The sequence below is a fragment of the Malania oleifera genome, chromosome 1 (genome assembly GCF_029873635.1).
Source record: "Malania oleifera isolate guangnan ecotype guangnan chromosome 1, ASM2987363v1, whole genome shotgun sequence".
Lineage (NCBI taxonomy): Eukaryota > Viridiplantae > Streptophyta > Magnoliopsida > Santalales > Ximeniaceae > Malania > Malania oleifera.
In genome coordinates, this window is record NC_080417.1 from 111,274,085 (window position 1) to 111,291,908 (window position 17,824).

The window sequence follows — 17,824 nt, forward strand, 5'->3', positions numbered from 1 at the left end:
TATAGGTATCCTATGCGGGGCCCACAAGACTGTGTGGGGCCCACATGAGTCCCGAAACCGTATGAAGGTTTTCACAAGTCTCAAAACTATGCAGGATGCATAAAATCGTATAAGAGTTATTGGAATTACGTACGATCCATTTGGGTCTCGAAATTGTGTGGGGCCCACAAGACTACATGGGGCCCACAAGACCATGTGGGGCCCACATGAGTTTTTAAAATTTAAATTTAATTCTTGTTCAAAAATAAAATAAAATAAAATAAATACTAAATATAGTTTAAAATTAATAACAATGATAATAATAATGATTAAGAAAATAAAATAATAAAATAATTAGTTAGGTAATGGATTAATTAATAAGGTAAGTAATTAATTAAAAATTTATTTAGTGAGAATGGTGGCAAGCACTCCCAAATGGCCTCCACTCAAGTTTAAAATTAATAACAATGATAATAATAATGATAATAATGATTAAGAAAAATAATAAAATAATAAAATAATTAGTTAGGTAATGGATTAATTAATTAGGAAAGTAATTAATTAAAAATTTATTTAGTGGGAATGGTGGCAAGCACTCCCAAATAGCCTCCACTCAACCCATACCTTGCCCATTCTTTAATTTTTAAAATTATAATTTCACCTATCTCCCCACACTTTTATAAATTCTATTTCTTCCCCAAAATTTTCCTATAAATAGGGAGCTCTCAACCTTCATTTTTCACAACAATTTTCCAAGGAAGAGAAGGATTAGTGAGTGAAAGAATTTGTGGTGGAGAGAGAATTTTTGAATAAATTCTTAATCACCCACTTTTTCCGATCTCATTTCTTAAAGATAATTATTGTGTTCGTAGCACACGGTAAAAGAAGAAGGTAAGTAAAATTTGATTATGTTAGTATTTTTATTCAAAATTTATACCCGAGTTTATTTGTAAGTAAATTTTGATTATGTTAGTTTCTTTTTATTTTAAATTCATACCCGAGCTTATTTTGTACGTAAATTTTAATTATGTTACTTAGTTCCACAAAATTTCCATGAGTTTATTTTTACGCATATTTAATTATACCAATTCTATCTTTAATAAACTTGCATCTATTTTTGGGTTAAGAAATGTTCCAATCCCCTCGGGTAAATTTTCAGCATTTCTTTCTATTCAAAAATAAAATTATATATATTTTTAACACAAAAATTGTGTGGCATGAGTTTATTTCTACGTTACATTTTTTTTATGTAAATATGAGTAAAGATGAGATTTTCACGATATTATTTTAAATTGCATAAATTATAATAAGATGATTTTCAAACCCCTTATGGCAACGAAAGTTCAAAGTTACAGATGCTCGGTACCGCAGCTTAAAGTTTATACGGATCAGAGTGCACCCACACTGTTTACAGAGTGGTTATTTATGTTAGTGGATTTCTCCTGAGTGCACACCTGGTTTAAGTCCAGGACTTAATAAGGAAAATCTCACTTAAGTTTACATACGTTGATTTAGTTTGGTCGGCCAGCCAACTAAGTCCAGTCTTCGGACCGCACAACCCAGTCATGGGGGTAAACATGACTTACGGCAAACAGGCCTAAGGGTGGTTTTTACAATATATGTTTATACATATTTAATTACGTGTACAAAGTTACTGATAATTTGAAGGAAAAGTGTAAGTTTACGTGAAAAGGATCATTTTGGTGCTTATATGACGATCTAAGGAAAACGTATAAGGAAAAGTATATGTATGTTTATCATTAAATATTTTTACAGTTTTAAAGTTAAAAGTTTAATTTAACAGTTATAGTATATGATTTAAAAATTTACTGTTGAAATTGATGACAAAAGTTTTATGCAGAAATTGTTAAATTTATGTTTATTCTAAAAGAAATCTTGAAGTTATAGTATTCATTATTGTTTTACGAAATTCTTTAAAAACTCATTTTGGCCACACACTAATAATAATCTTATTTACTTACTGAGCGTCGTCTCATCCCAATCATATTTTATTTCAGATAACTCTGAAGGACATGTCGGGAATCAGGCTTAGCAAGCATGCGGGTGGGGATTAGAAAAATAAAGATTGATTAGAAATATTAGTATGGTTTCAGATATTTATGTTTGTGTAATTTTCCTTCTTTTGAAATAAATGATTGTAATATGGATAATTAGCGCTCTGGTTTAATAAAAATTGAGTTTATTTGCTTCCGCTGTAAATCAGTAGTAAAAAGTTAATATCCCAGGCCCCTCGGGGTCGGGGTGTTACAATTGTCATACCTAGTTCTCTTATAGTTCTATGGCGTCTTTCAACCACCAATTTGCTTAGCGGTAGATAGGGCTGATACTTGATGAAAAATGCCTGTGGAAAGAAAGTGAGTTGACAATTTGGAATTGATGAACTCACCACCTTCATCTAAATGAAAGATTTTTATTTGCTTGTTCAATTGTCTAGCAACGTATTTTTCAAAAGCTAAATATTCATTGAAAAAATCAAATTTTTGATGTAAAGGAATAATCCATGTATACTTAGAGAAATAATCAATCAAACAAGCATAATATCTGAATTTTTCAATAGAAAAAATAGGAGCGGGTCCCCACAAATCACGATGAATTTTTTCAAAAATATTAGATCTTGAGTGTTCTGAATAAGAGAAAGGTAAACGACTAAGCTTTCCTAGTTGACAACTATCACAAAGATTTTGAGATTTTGTTGTCCCTACAACATCAATTAATCCCTTATTTGTTAGCAATTGCAAAGCTGAATATAGAGGGTGGCCAAGGCGTTGATGCCAAACTTCTGCAGTACCAGATTTGAACCGATGAGGGAAATATAGTTCTGGTGAAGTGGGTAGGACATAAAGATCACCCTTGCATTTCCATGTCATTAGTGCTTGTCATGTTTCCCTTTCCTTAAAACAAAAATCAACATTATAAAATTCACAATTAAGAGGAAATGGAGTAGTTAACTGACTTACAAACAATAAGTTCTTTGTTAGGTTAGGAACTAAATAACACAACATTTAGAGGTAAGGCATATTTTTTTTTTTTATATACAAGTCTCCAATTGTAAGAATTTTCATGGAAGACCCATCTCCAATTAGTATTGAGTCAAAATCAGAATATTTTCGAACTTTAGTTAATATACCTAGCTTTCTAGTCATGTGATTGGAAGCCCATGTGTCTGTAGTCCATTATGTGCCTGCAATGGTGTTGTCCAGTGTTAATGCTGCAAGTGCTTGTGGAATTTCATCTTAAGGAGCTGATTTTTTTGTTACCCACCAGCATATCTTAGCAATATGGCCCATCATGCCACAATATTGACAATATTAGTCACGATACTTATCCCTCTCGACAGGTGTCATGCGGTGCTCACCTAGTGGTGGAGGGCGGCGCTGTGTATTTGTAGAAGAAAAATTATTTGTGTAGGCTTGGCTAAAGTCCTTGTTTTGTTGTGCCTAGAATCCACGTCCAGTCAACGTGAATTTTTGTGTTGGTCCACAATAGCTTGAAAAGTTCAATTGAGAATGTCACTATTGTTGTCCATAAAATACCACTTAATGAGTGAGAGGTGAATTTTGGAAATCGGTGTGGCTAGAGAACCAATTGCGTCTTTGATCAAAGTTTTGGAGTTGAGAGACCAACTCATAGTAGGATGGTCTTGGGGGCTTCAACATAGTTGCTATGAAGACTTTATATTGCGGATCAAGAGTGGTGAGGGGACAACAGACTTTTTTTTGGTCCGGAACAAGTTTCCCAATTGCTGCTAAGTTCTCACAAAGACCTTTGAAAGTGCGAATGTGGTCTATGATTGTGGTGTGATCTTCTTTCCAAATGTAGGTAACCTGTTGATAGAAAGTAAATATTCACGTTCTTGTTATTCTTGGGCATATGCATTCTTGAGAGCCTCCCACACTACATAATTTGTAGAAACCCGAACCCGAAAAATAAGGAAATAAATAAGAAAAGAAGAAAGGAAAAATTTTAAAAGGGAAAACATTAGGACTCGTCGACGAATCCCATGTTTTCGTTGATGAGTTCCCTTCTATGAATCGTCGATGAAGTTTAGGCATCGTCGATGAAGAAATACTGAGCGACAAGAAATTTTAGGCTTAAGGTTCGTCGATGAACCCCTTCTTTCATCAATGAATGTCCTTCTGCAATTCGTGGACGAAGGCTCCATTTCGTCAATGAAGTTTCCATTTCGTCAACGAAGTTGGCCGAGTCAACGGCCTATAAATAGGTTTTTAACTTACTTCTTCATTAAGAAAATCAAATATCTCTCTCTCTCTAAACCCGCGCCCCCACCCCTTCTCTTTACGATTTCTTGATGTTCGTTGCCCGAATCGACGATCGAAAGTCGCCACAAGGATCTAGGAGCATTTCTCTACAAATATAGCGGAGTGGATTTTTGAACTAGGTCTTTCCAGGCATCACTCCAAAGTTGAGGTAAGGGTAGAAATAAACTATCTTTCTAGCATATAATTAGTTAAATAGGGTGTATAGGCTTGGGGATGTTTAATGGTTGCTAATATGGGACTTGAGTTAATTAAACTGGGGAAATGTGGTTTCAAGATTTTGAGCTCCGTATTGCCGTAGGGTGGGCTTTAGGAGCGTTATAGGAACCTTCTCAATGAACAGGTAAGGGGATTATATTATGTCAGCTATTTTGTGAAATATGGATCGAATAAAATGTAGTATATGTTTTTGGGGAAATTATTGTGGATGATTTGATCATCTCCTATTTTCTATAAAATATGTAGTTTGAATTAAATAAAACCCTGGAGATGCTCATACCCTATTTTCAGCAACTTATGTCTTTCCCTATCAAGTTACTTTATTTATGGTTAATAAATGAAAATTTGTGTGGTATGTGAATAGTTTTTAAATAACATACGTGAACATAATGTTTTAATTGATTTTATGCAGTATATGATGTGATGGCCAGGGGCCGAATTTTGATATAACGGTCGAGGGCTAAGTTTTGATATAACAGCTAAGGGCCAAGTTTTGATATAATGGTCGGGGGCCGAGTTTTGATATGACGGTCGGGGGCCGGGTTTTGTTGAATGATAGTTTTTATACGAAATGAGTTATAGTACAATTTTTTTATTGTGTAAATTGTCATATATGATTCTAGAACCCTGTGGATATGCGATATGTGATATTGTGATATTGTGAGCACGGTACCGTTGCTATATGTGGGCAGTGAGTGCAATCACACGGGCATGGAAGTGTGATATGTGATAGTCGATTAGAGACCCGGGCCGCAGTACTACGCCGAGGTTTTTGCTAGGGGACCCCATCTGAGGTAGTTCCAGATGACCATAAGCAGGCACAATTGTACTTACAACATTAGTTTTGACTTTGCTACAGATTCATCAGCTGTGAGTTGAGTCTAGCTTTCGGGCCGCACAACCCGTCATGGGGGGAAGCATGTCGTATGAGTATGTGATAGCGTGACAAAGTTACTTCAACAGTCCAAGTTGTGTCTTTTATGCATATATAAGCAAATTTACTATAAATGGGTTATATTGAGTCGACAGTTTATTATTCAGAAATTATGTATTTTAAGATATACTAATTAGTATAGTTTAATTGTCATTTTCTTATACGATTAAATAATGTAAGTTTTATTTCACACGAGAACTCATGCTAGCCACACATGAATAATAGTATAATTTGTCTTACTGAGAAGTGTCTCGCCCCATTATACAAATCATTTTCAAGACCTTTAGGGAATCGTGCCTAGCATACTAGGGGGCACGGATTAGACATTTTGGGGGTGCTAGACAGACTTGGTGAGTCACCGGTGGTATTATTTTGTCATTCGGTTGGGTTGTATTAAATAGATAACTAGTTGAATGTATGTATTTAGGAACAGTTAGAACTCTGGTAAAGTGTTTGGATGTTTTAGAAATTTTCCGCTATATGGTTTTAATTTCAGTAATGGTAGGTGCACCCGAGATTCCCTGGTTATAGTGGGTTGCATTTATATATGTGTGTGGTATCAGTGAGTATTTATGATTGTAACAGGTTATAAATATTCAAGTCGTTACATAAGCCATGTCGAGACCAATGACGAGTTTGAGAGTCTCCCTAGAAAGTGCCCCAATGATCCACCCTTGAAGGATACGGTTAGACTTTTTGTAATAACCCAAGAAAAATATCAGGTCCTCATCGACGAACACAGGGCATTCATCAACGAGGGTACAAGAGGGTCTCGTCGACGAGGATATGTTTTGTCAACGAGAAGATATCGAGAGGCTGTGTTTCAAGTTTTGAATTTCGTCGATGAGAAGATGTTGTTCATCGACGAACCTCCTTTGTGACCTCGTCAACGAGATGACATGGCTCGTCGACGAAGTCCACAATAGAAATAGCCTTAAACTCGGATTTTAAGCAGAATTTTCAGAAAAAAAATTTACTTTCTCTCTCCTCTTCGGTTTCTCTCCCTTCTCTCTCTGATTCTGGCACCGTTAGCCACCGGATCGATGAACAGAGGCCACCATGACGCTTCTAGGGAAGTTCTCCCTAAGTCCGCCGGAGCGGATCGTTGGTGGGATGAAGTTGGATTTCATCCCAGATTCAGGGTAAGGTCTTTTTGTCAAAATTTGGCTTTCCACCGGTTGTAGGAAATGTAGAAGGTGAAGAAATAGTAATATTATATTCTGGCAAATATTGTTTTCAGGGTACTGAGTGGGGAGCCTTGTGGGTGAAAGGCCCGTTGCAGTAAGGGGATTTTAGTAGGAATCGGGTAAGGGAAATATGCTATGCTAGGTAACTCTAGTATGATTTCAATATAAATTATATATTTTTACCAGGTTATTATTCAGAGTAGGAATTTATACATTTTATCAGTTATGTTTAAGATGTTTTAAATTACCGTGTGACGTAAGAATTTGGATACAATACAAAATCATGTTTGACAGTATTTATACAAAAACATGATTTACAGTATTTTCAGGATTATGTTTTAGAGAATATACAAACAGAGAATATGTTTTACAGTATACCATGATTATACAGTTTTACAATACCATGACATACAGATTTATAGTTAATCTTAGAGATATAGTTAATATAGTTACAGTTTACCACAGCGTCATGGTTAATACAGTTATTACAGAATCATGGTAAAATAGATAGTTGTATATAAAGATGTATTATATAATATCAGACCCTGATGGACCATTACAGATACAGTTTATAGAGCACGATACCGTATCTATATACAGTTCAGAATGCAACCACATATTCAGATAATATGTGGTAGATAAGTCGATCGTGCCTATGTTGTGGACAGGATCCCCATCAGATATGGGTTGAGGAGGGCCAATTTGACTTACGAAGTATAGTGGTTTATCCTGATAGGCCAGCCAGTGATAAATCCGGCCTACGGGCCGCACAACCCTGTCATGAGGGGTTAAATCATGACATACAGTTATCCATCCAAGGAAGTTTTCCAGTATTTATATGTATATACAATTTACAGAAACAGAGGATGTACTTATGTATATTAGAAGTATTATGAATAGAAAACTTATAAAGGCAGTTATGTTAAGCAACGTGAACAAGGTAGTATTATATATTATTTGTAACTATATTCCCAAACTCAGTTATACATGATTATATAGAATCAGATTTTCATAGTTTTGTAACTCATTTGCCACACACTAACAATAGCATATTTCGTCTTACTGAGCATCGTCTCATCCCATTAAATATTTTTCAGGTGTTCCAGTTAGGCAAGCAGATCTAACTCGCAGGTAAAGGGTCTTCGATACTGCCCAGTCAAAAGAGTGAGTATTTGGGGTGGAGAGTATTTTTGTATAGCCTTATTCAGTTATATACGTGAGATCAAGGAATGATCTGGTACTCTGGTATTGTATTATAAATATATGGTTGTGGTTTTATGTGGATACTTGACTTCAGCTTCTCGCTGCTTAGCTTGATGTTTTATTCCATCAGGAGTTATCAGCGCAATTTAACTTAATATATAAACATATAGAATTTTAGCAAGTCGTTACACTTTTGCCATACTATGAAAGCATCTGTTAATTGAGGAATGGTGTAGTTTGCATTTGTGGGGTTGCTTGGGTTCGATAGGATGTATTTTTTGGGTGCAGGATCTTTATTTGTGAGATGCCCCACTAATTCTTGGCTCTCGACAAAAGTCAATGCTTTCTCATGCCACAAGGGATAGTTATTTAGGGTGAGTCTAAGGGTGATGAAGTTGCCAACATTAAGGGATAGTGTAGCCATGGTAAAAGAAAAAAGGATGAGCGCAAGGTAAGCAAGAGAGTTGAATAATAAAGCACGAGTTGTGATGTCTTTGCCTAGTGTTCACAATGGCTATAATACCATAAATAAAAAATGAAACAGTGGGTTTGAAAGAAATAATTTTTTTATTTCAATGAATGGCAACGTGAACGCTTTGGCTATACAGAAAGTAGTATTTAAATGGAGATACATAATACAGTTGTAAATTACAAATCCCATAAAGTTGGATTTGTTTGCGATTGATATCAGATCTTTAATAAATATTCAACAATAGTCAAAACCATCAACAGTTTGATGAAACCGTCGACAATTTGCTACTATATTACATAATGTCTAAAACTGTTGATGTAACCGTCAACGAAAATGTTGACGGTTTGCTTTGGAATTACATTTTGTTTGAAACAATCAATATAACCGTAGGGGCGATCTTCATACTAATTTGAATCTTCCTTCTTTAGTGAGAGTTTAAATTTATTGTCATGTTGATATGAATTATCCTGATTTGTAGGAGTTGCTGGATCATCATTGTGATTTGAATTTATTGACGCGAGAACTCTAGTATCACCCAACATCTCTCCACTAGTTTGGGCTTGATTAGTGGCTGCATTGATTGTCTCATACGTGTTGAGAGAGCCGAGTTGTGACGAGTTGCTAATAAGCTGAAAATAAAATGATTCATGGTTCTTGAAGATGATTCTTAAAGTAAGGCATATAGTTTGTCTTTCTATAAAATACATTGGTTTTGGAACTAATATCTATCTATTATTGAATAATTAACATGATTTTAGCGAAAGATAAAATAGAAAAGATAGTTTTGGCAAGATACTAAAATCATGTATATCATTAAGCTTATATAGACTTTATAGTTGAGATATCGAATTATAATAACAGCAAGCATATCATACAGGATATACACCAACAAAATACAAAGTTTGAAAATCAAATGGAATAGTTCGTAGGAAGCGCGGGATTTGATATCCTTGAGACAACTGTCGATGGATTTGTTGATAGATATCTTGTTTGTTAATGCTTATGATCTTCTTGTTCAGGATTAATATCCTTGATATCCTTACCATTTAGCCCCATTATAAGTCATTACGGTGCTCAAATTCAATATGATTTGTCATAAAATTTTGAGAGCATGGATTTCTAATTTTGGACTTGAATTTGGATGAATTTAAACAAATTTTAATACAATTTAATATCACATCTTATCAAAAAATTAATACAAATTCAAACTCAAGATCTCTTGAAACATAGGGCAAGAAAATTTGTAATTCTAGGCACTTTTATTCAATAAAACTTTGGATGTGGCATGGAAGAAGTACTGAAATGTTCAAGACATGATTAGCAATATTAGCTTTTATCCACTCTCTTCTAGAGAGAATATAGTTAAATGGACTTCAACAAAGAGTTGAAAATTCTCTTTAGCCTCCACATATGAACCTATGAGAAGTAGAAATCCTGATTGGAAGATAGGAATTATATACTCTGTGCTGATGTTGTTCCTAGCATAAATTCTACCATTATGCAGATTACATTGAATGTAAAAAATCAGCTCTAGTTAGTTGATTATCTATTTTCAAAGTTGTTGTATGAGTCTATTTTGCCTTGCCCTCCTCGGTAATAAGTTGTTTATCTTTCTTACCCGTGAGAGAATAGAACGGTTTTGTTCTTGACATTTATTTGGTTGGTAAGAATGGAATGAAATTACTCTATAATTTTACATCTTTTGTCATATAATTTTCATCATTGTGCTTCATCTGAGAACATTCTCATTTGCATTACTTATATTTTCATGTTTCAAACGTGCTCTGCCTGAGTTCTTATATTTTGTTAAAGAAAATCAGGGGCAGAGCAGAGTGGGGGTTAAGAGAAACATGGATGTTTAATTGGTTAGATTATTATATGAACACGTTTGGATCATTCTCCACGTACCAAAAACCAAATTACATCTCATGAAAACATGCTCCAGGTAGTTGCCTCAGAAAAATGAAATGAAAACAGCCACAAACATTCAGAAATCAACTGGCACCTTTCTGAGATGCAACTTGAATTGAGTTTTATGCAATCCTCCCAAATTGTACCCCCAAATCAATATTTTTTTTTAAATGACAAAACTAATAACACAAGTAGCACTCACTACAATTCAGAGAAGTTATGGTCCATTGCAATTTCATTGTGCTGCATAGAATCAAGAGGTTTCCTCTTGGTCTTGGGTTTTTTTTTTTTTTTTTTCGGTTGGTTGGGTTAAGGGGGGAGGGGGCTGGCTGGAGCTTACAATGTAAAAGGGTTTTCTAATATAACACAATACAAAAATTAAACACACTTGAATAGAATTGTGCTGGTGAACCTCAATACAACATATCTTCATTTCTACTAACAAATAGAACATATAAATGAACACTTATTCTCGTCATGACAAACTTGCAAATAGAGCAGCTGGGTCAATCTCTGCAACTCTGAATAATGGAACAAGAAACAAGTTGATTTACAGAAGAAAATGCCGGGGAGCATAAAGCTGTCTTCCAAAAGTTATGAAGCAGCTAAAATATGAAGACAACACTGTCATGCACTCTAGACTTCTGGTTCTGAGCCACACATTCGGATATCCACATCAGGTTCCTAATCTCCTGCTCGCTCAACCTCATGTATGCAAAGAAAACAGCATAATGGAACTGCAGTTTTGAAAAGAATGCAGATATTCCATCATGAATAGGTAGTACAGATAAGAATGGTAAGATGACTAGAACGTAACTAAAGCACTCCCTGATATCTGCTCCCTCAAGCACAACAGCATAAGGAGTTAGATGGAATAACACCGCTTCTTCTCTGTTTAACACTATTAAATAGTTCCAAAATGTAGTTTAGTTTCTGGAACACAAACCTGTTGCTCAAATGCTAAGCAGAGCCTTTTGACCTCTTCTTCATAGAATGCCTTGTCAAGCATCTGGCTTTCTCCATAGGATAATTTAGCGAAAATTGACTGATAAGGGGGATATTTTTCCATAACGGAGCGAACCTACAACAGCAACCAACAACAAGGTAAGGACAACAAGCACAGGAAACAGGAAGCACTGAGATGTATCCATGTATGCTAATAAGCTAAACTTCATATAAGATGAAAAAAAAAACCTACAATAATCACATAACACAAATGCAAGAAAATGTTTAACAACTCATCATGAACAGCGACGACCATTTGAGGGAATTTTGTTCGTCTTGACATGACAGCAGAGCAAACTAAGTTGGGACATAGTTTCAAAAAGAAATTCACAAACAATTTCGAGCAGTCATTGCTGCTGAGTGACTGAGGAATCATCCTAAAAAATGTCAAACCTCATGAAATGCAACAAACATAATATTTCATTCTGAGAAGATATCGATAAGATATTTGAACAGATTAACTGCCTAACAATGAAATAATCATTTACTGAGAAAGCAGTCTCCTTACGGCCTTATTTATATGGACATCAACAGCAACAGATTTATCCTTTTTTGGGAATTTTGGAGTGCGTGTTATGGCTTTTGAGTCCTCTATTTAATTTCTCCGGATATTGAAGGATTCTTTTTAGGAGAGTATACAGTGTGCCCGTTTTAGTTTTTTCATAATAAAATTACGTGCAGCGGCCAAACCTAACTAACATTCAAAGGGGATGAGGAGACTGGAACAGGTATTACCAAATGCAACATGTTATTTCATCAAAGAGCAGAAACTCATTCAACATATCCTAGATTGAGACAGGAAGGGAACAAACCATGTCCCTTCCAAGCTACTTCCATTTCATAATTTAAATAAAACAGGAGAATACCTGGTCTAGATCCTCACACACAGCAAGTTCCTCATGGCCATAAGGGTAGCTATTCAACACATGCAAAGCAGCATCAGAGATTTAAAAAATATCCTGGAAGAGCATATCTAATATCAAAAGTTAAAAGGGGGCCGCGGGGGGGGGGGGGGGGGGGGGGGGGGGGGTGGGAGGAAAGCTTGCACAACATGCTTACAGCAAACCAAAACTTGAGTACAATTTCCTACGATCATCTCGAGTAAGCTCTGTTCCAATACTGCACCAAAAGCAGCTCATGCAGAGTCAAAGTGGGAAGTAACTAAAACGGACAAAGTACCATGAGATTAGAAGTTATGTAAGAAAAGCTTCCTAACAGAAAAATGTACCTATTTATGCTGATATTGACAGCCCTTCTGTCAGCCTCGAAGGAAAGGAGGTCAGACATAATCTCCGCAGTGGCACCACCAAGTTTCTATTACAAATATTATATTATACTTGGTCAGGGAAAAAAATTACTTGGACTAAAGGAAAACACAGGCGCAATGGTAAGGTTGTCGCCGTGTGACGTCACGGGTTCGAGGTGTGGAAACAGCCTCTTGCAAAAATGTAAGGTAAAGTTGCGTACTATAGATCCATCGTGGTCCCCCCCTTCCCCGAATCCCACATACACAGGAGCTTTGTGCACCGGGCTGGCCCTTTTTTAAAGGAAAACACACCCATGTGCACCTTATTTAAATGAGCAAACAAGCCTCACCTTACAAAACCTGTAGAAATCCTCAAGGTATGCTTTGTAAAGAGTGTTCCTCATAATTTCAATGTTCATGTCATCCAAGTCCTACAACAAGCAAGGAGTGGATACAACAGTTAGAGAATCAAAAGTTTGCAGGAAAAACATGCAGAGTCAAATATCTAAATTGTAAGTCCATAAATTCAAAACACAATGGGAATTGATTTGCAAAACAACAATAATAGGGGACGAAACTACTTTCAGTTATACTAAGCTTGTCTGCACTAAAATAGCCAAAACCTGAATCCTTTTAATCTATTCTACTTGTATAACCCTTTGTTAGAAACTCCAAGTTAATTAATTGATTTGTAAAAAAAAAAATAATAATAGGAAGATACTAATTTTCAGTTATACCAAGCTTGCAGGAAAGCAAGGAAGCAATTGACAGGTCTGCACTAACATAGCCAAAGCCTGAATCCCTTTAATCCATTGTACTTGAGTAACACATTAAGTTAGAAATTCAAAGATAATGAAAATTTTTGTTTGAATAAAAAGGGAAGCACTGGTAATCCATTCACTCATATTTGTCAGTGTAGCCTGCCATCGGTCAACCTCATACAATATAGTAGAAAACTAAGAATAAGGATAGACAAGAAAAATGCTACTCGTCTGTACCTCTGACGTAATACATTCAGAGAAGTAGGGAGCCAATGGCGTGTCAACAAGCACCAATCTATAAAGTTCTCTCATATTATGTGCAAACTGCCAGGGGTAGCAATGCTGAGGAATAAAAAAAACATATAATGAAAAAGGAATCTAATTGACTGTCAAAATGTAATAAGAAGCATTACATTAGTAATTTCACCTGTCAAACATGCCCAAAGGGTGGCATTTCTCTAACAGTTCCTGAACATCTCTCTCATGCAAGGTTCCAGTAACATCAGCACAACATTGTCTATCATGTGACCATATCTGGATGAAACAACAATAAATATTATGTTCTCCAAAAGTTCACAACAATTTTTCCATTGGTTAAAAAGTTGCAATATCAAATATCAGTCCCAGAACAAGCAGGGATGCACATCAAGTAGGCCAGGCCAAATACTTTCACTCATTTGTTTGTATTCTAAGATGTTATGTCGGGATTGACAAAGTTTTGAGGTCAAAAATCTAGTCTGCTCTCAATTTGGACGTACTCTGTCACAGAAAAGCATGATAGAGGACATGCATGCGTGCAAGTAAAAACATGTATCAGGTGAGGGTAGGAGCAGCATCAGAGCTGAGAGCAGAAAAAGTGGGGTTCTATCAGATAATTTCAACCCAAAAGAATTTTTTTCCTTCATTTTTTTTAGTTACAATATCACCGCATTTAGCCATCCATTCAAAACTCAAAAAAACACATTCACTATGCTACATGTATATAGTTTATATGCATCCAAAAAATTTAAACGAATTAGTTTGTTGAGATGGGATCCACATACGTGATATATTCCAAGAAGGTTGAGAGTGCTCTGTTTGCTTGGCATAACATGTGCTTATATTCATCAACCAATTTAAGAGTACATTCTCCACAATTGTAGTTGTATGCAAAGGGGAAGGTTCTGCAAAGAAGCATCATAATCAATATGTGAAATTAGTACATTTGAGACATAAGAACACCCATATTACTGTTTCTAAAAGCAAGACATTTAGAATGAAAGTAAACTTAGAACCAGAAAAATATTGTGAAAAATAATAGGGAAAAATTAAACTATGCAGTGCACATGCATAGGAACTTCACAACAGCAACAGTGAGTCAATATTTCCATGGATGAATGAATTCATTTTATAGAATTTATCATGTTCTCTCATGCAAGTGCTGAGATTGCTGTTTAGCATTTGCACAACTTCATGCACCAAATGAAGTTGTAAATATGAGTTTAAACTATCCTCCTATTTTTCGAGAGAGTTGCTAATTGAAAAATGTATCATCCAATTTTTCCACTTGATAAATTCTTTCAAACAAGTTGTTTATAGACATTGACAAAGGTTGAATAATTTCAATCTTAAGTTTCATTTGATTCTTGCATGCAACTGGATCAATGAAATAGCTATTCTCTTGCCTCCGCATCTTAGGATATGTATTCTGCAATTTGAATTCTTTTGATAACACATCCATCTAATATGTTTCTTGCACCCTACTACATAATTCTAAAAAAAATACCAAGCATTTACACCATCGTCAAAATAATCTTGTACTCAAAACCTACGATTCTGCTTTACTGCAACGCTCAGGACGTACACCTACCAAGACACGTTGAACCAGAAAATAACATCATAGGCAAGGGGACTACAATTTTTCAAACTGAGTAAAACCAAGAATACATAAGCACACATCATATCCAGAAATCAACTCAAACTGATTTGCAGAGGTGGCTGCTAAAAAGTGAACTTGAAGCTTCAATGTTCTAACAGAAATGTGAATTTTGATTCAAGAAAAATCCAAACCTCGCAGATCCAAAACACACAGATCACAAACAAAACAATTAATAATTCTGAATTACGCGCGAAAATCAGGTTACAAGCCTCTCATGCTCCAATTAGCAAAAGAAAAAAATTTCCACACTTCATTCAAAAGATGGAGAGAAAGAGAAAGCAAAATGGACTGACCATTCTGGAGGTAAGGACCGTACTCGGTGGCGGAAAGATGCATCTTAATGTCGTCCAGGGACTCACACTGGCAGAGATTGTTGTAATCAGCGGCCGTGAGCAACCCGATCTGTAACCTCTCACAATTGCCTCGAGATAGCCTCCATGAATGTTGAAGGTAAGCTTCGAACCCGTACATTTTCCACCGAGCTCGATGTAACGAGGCAATTCGAAGAAGCAGATCCGAAGAGAATTGGCAGAGATCGTACGGGGTTCTCAGAGACTCAGCGATAGAGAGATGAAGCATGAGAACCGAGGCCCCCTTCGGGAATACCCTAACGAGCGATGCAGAGTTAAGAGACAACGAAGGGAGGTAAGCCTGGCGAGAAGAAAGAAATTCACCCCTGCGCATTGGGGAGGGCCTTGATTTCTGTTTCGTTCAGTATTAGTTTGTCCGAATTCTATTTATTGCCCTGACCTTCGGCTTCTATACGATGATCATCCTTAAAAACACGGGCCAGGTCCAGCCCATGGCCCAGGTTGTTAACCCCGCAAGATTTGGGTTTTGCTCTCGAATTTCATTTTCTTTTTTTTTCCTTTTTTTTTTTTTTATCTTAAATGATAAATTAATTTGATCAATGGAATTTACAGAACACTCCAGACTTATATCAGAGGCGGGGGAAACAAGTCCCCAACACAATGTTAAGTGCCATACAATCAAGATCAGTCAAAAGGCCACTTCCATCAAGAATAAAGGACTCGAAGATCCTAATCAATTAACACAAACCTGGGCATTCTCAGGGGCACAAAAGTCAATCCAAATGATACTCAATATTGGGCATACCCAGCGAACAACTCCCATACAAACTAAGAACAAATGGGGAAAAGAATAGATAAACCTTAAGGAAGCCGAGTGTCCTTGTTCCTTTTCTTACTCGTTTGTAGTTTAGTCAAGACAAGTAACATTCTGACCCTGCACCTTCTTCCACTTTCAAAATCGCCTCGCTAACGGGTGAAGAACTCTCTAGGACTTTGAGGTGCCCCATTTCTCCCCTACAACACAAAGGTATATGATTTTGGGGATCTTCGAAGAGGTGACTTTGAAAATATGGTGGAAAGTTCCTCTGACTAGAGGCTGTTGTGACGTGGCTGGCTTGTGAGACCCAAGAGGCTTCGGGAAAATGAGAGCCAGCCCCATAAACCTGAATAAAAAGCTGATGGGGAAAGGGATTGTAACTAAGGGGTGTAGTTCTGAAGGAGTAGCGTGGGAAAAACAGAAGGGTCGCCTGATAGTACCAAGGAAGAGATTGGAGTGAAGGGTTGATTCAAAGGCTGAGATTAGGCTTAATGTTCCAGTAACTTGTGGCTGTACACTGCGATTGCTCACTGCCCTGATGGTGGCCAAGGTTGGAGGATGCTAACATCCTCAAATGCAGCCTAACATCCATCCAGGTGAAATGATCATGAGAAACAACAAAGGTTTCCTGGGCAAAGTTATTTGCTAAGACAGGGACCCGGCAAACTGTGGCCCTCTGCCTGTATCTGAAGCTATAGGGACAAGGTCCATATTTCAGCTTCGAAAGATGTTATCCCCTCTGAAGGAATAGTGCACAAGCACTGGTAGGCTATTTTTAACAAGTAACTTTCCTGTAAGATAGCCTTCAACAACCTAGTAAGATCATGGAAGTTAAGGTGGTTTTCCATCTAGCATAAAAAGGGTTGGCTCCTGTTTAATTCCCTCAAAGAAGAAGATTCTCAATGAAGTATTTAAAAATGAAAAAAATTTGCCCTTACTCAGTTTATGGGAGAAACTTAATATTGAAGAGGATGCCAAATTATTTTTCAGTTTTGGAATCTAACAAGGACTGTTATACCTGTATGGGTATAGTTAAAGACTTACCCTTAAGGCTGGAACCCACATACAATAGGGAGAATCTACTCTCAATAGGAAGACCTATTTGTATGGATAATTGACCACCACAAATCTAAATACTATGCTCAGCAATGGTGGAATGGACTTCCAAGTCAGTTAAGGTCAAGATATGCGCCCTGACGAAGAGGAAAATTACCCAGGCGGTGGTTATGAGAGTCCTTGGAAGGTTTCTCTGTAACAATTGCAAAGAATTGGAACCATTCTGCGGAGTTCTGCAGACCTATGGAAAGCGAATAGAGGCCAGCCCGTTCACAGTACAGACCCAATGCCAGCTCAACAGGCGATTCCAGCAAGACAAATGGAGATCTTGATATAGTTTTGTGAATAAGCTACAAAAGGAGGCGACGCACAAAAGAAGGGAACAATGGTGTAAATGTTTGCACAATTCAATTAAGAATGCAGATACTTTGGAGAATAAGGCTCAGATTGTGTTCATGGCCTCAAATCTGATGAGGTAGGAATCATGACCCAAGAGTTATATGATGG

At 36.5% G+C, this 17,824-nt stretch overlaps 1 pseudogene; it reads right to left on the reverse strand.

Annotated features, from left to right (window-relative positions):
• Window positions 1–10,539: 10,539 nt before the first annotated feature.
• LOC131145927 (V-type proton ATPase subunit d2-like) lies at window positions 10,540–15,604 on the reverse strand (annotated as a pseudogene).
• Between the last annotated feature and the right edge of the window lie 2,220 nt (window positions 15,605–17,824).